Below are 1,866 nucleotides of genomic sequence, written 5' to 3'. Positions count from 1 at the left end.
TGTAGGGTGCCGCTGTGGGTGTGGGTGTGGGTGTGGCCTGTGGGTGCGAGGGGTGGTGGCGCAGAGACAGAGGACCAGAGACACTGCTAGGCAAAGGACAAGGCCGTGTGTGTGGGGGGGGGGGGGTGGCGAGGGGTCGTCCGGGAGGGGTGGGGGGCGGGATGTGTGCACGGGCCTGTTGTGTTCCCTCGTCTCGGGGTGTTTATGGGCGGGGGGTGGGTGTGGCGGAGGCGGGGCTGGGTGCGTGTGGCCTCCCTCAGCATGTGGTGTGTGGGCAGAGACAGAGGCGAGGCGGAGAGTCACAGTCGGGCCAAGGACAACGTTGTTGGGGGGGGGGGGAGTGTGTGGTGTGTGGTGTGTGGCGTGTGCGGGCGGGGTGGGTGTGTGTGGCCTCAGCATGTGGTGTGTGGGCAGAGACAGAGGCGAGGCGGAGAGTCACAGCCGGGCCAAGGACAACGTAGTGGGGGGGGCTGGGGGGGGGATTGGGGGAGTTTGTGGTGTGTGGTGTGTGGCGGCGGGCTGGGTGTGGGTGTGTCTGGGTACGGGATGTGTGCGTGCGCGGTGTGCAGGCGGGGTGTGTGTGCGGGTATGCGTGTGGTGTGTAGGGTGCACCTGTGGTTGTGAGTGTCCCGGGGGGGGGGGGGGGCAGGCGTGGCACAGAGACACAGCTAGGCAAAGGACAAGGCAGTGTGTGTGTGTGTGTGTGTGTGTGTGTGTGAGTGAGGTGGGGCGGGGGTGCGGGAGAGGTGGACGGGCGGGGTTCATAATCTGAAAGGCGAAAGGCACAGGGACGCACAGATGGACGCACTCAGGCACGCACCCACCCACGCACACAAAGCACGCAGGCGCGCACCCAGGCACCAGCGCACGCACCCAGGAACACAAAGGGCCGGCCCCCGCGCCCGCGCGCGCCCGCCCGCCCAGCCCCCCACCCGCGCGCGCCCGCCCGCCCAGCCCCCCACCCGCGCGCGCCCGCCCGCCCAGCCCCCCACCCGCGCGCCCGCCCGCCCACGCTCTCGCCAACCCACGCACCCACCGAGCCAGCCGCCCGCCCACGCACGGGCAGACGGGCAGCTCTTTCAGCAAAAATAACATTCAACAATGGGACAAAGAAACAGAGACGTTCATGGTAGAAACAATCATTCCATAAAAAGAAAAAGAAATACGCATTGATATTGTGGCGGTGAAACAGAAAGCAAAAGCATGCACTCATCACACACATAACCTGAAGCAACAAGCTCAACACGTCTGAAAAGAAAACGCACACGTCAGAGAGCGGGTCAATCTGCGGCTCAGCCCAACGAGGCCCACTGGAACGCGTAGAAGACATCAATCCAACAACCCACGCAGAGGTCAAGAGGAGCGTGCCGTCCGGACGGCCGGTCGACCCGCCGGGCCACGGTCCCCGCCCCCGCCACCACCCAGCCCCGCCCCGGCCAGGCCAGGCCAGGCCAGGCCAGGCCAGGCCAGGCCAGGCCAGGCCAGGCCAGGCCAGGCCAGGCGCAGAGTGCCGAGCGCGCCGTCCGGCCGGCTGGTCGACCCGCCGGGACCCCGCCCCCGCCCAGGCCAGGCGGCAGAGTGCCGAGCGCCGCCATCTGTCCGGCCGGCTGGTCGACCCGCCGGGACCCCCGCCCCCGCCCAGGCCAGGCGGCAGAGTGCCGAGCGCGCCGTCTGTCCGGCCGGCTGGTCGACCCGCCGGGCCCCCCCGCCCCCGCCCAGGCCAGGCGGCAGAGTGCCGAGCGCGCCGTCCGGACGGCCGGCTGGTCGACCCGCCGGGCCCCCCCGCCCCCGCCCAGGCCAGGCGGCAGAGTGCCGAGCGCGCCGTCCGGACGGCCGGTCGACCCGCCGGGCCACGGTCCCCGCCCC

Source organism: Capricornis sumatraensis, unplaced genomic scaffold (assembly GCF_032405125.1).
Source record: "Capricornis sumatraensis isolate serow.1 unplaced genomic scaffold, serow.2 scaffold147, whole genome shotgun sequence".
Classification (NCBI taxonomy): domain Eukaryota; kingdom Metazoa; phylum Chordata; class Mammalia; order Artiodactyla; family Bovidae; genus Capricornis; species Capricornis sumatraensis.
Note: the sequence above shows the minus strand (reverse complement) of the source record.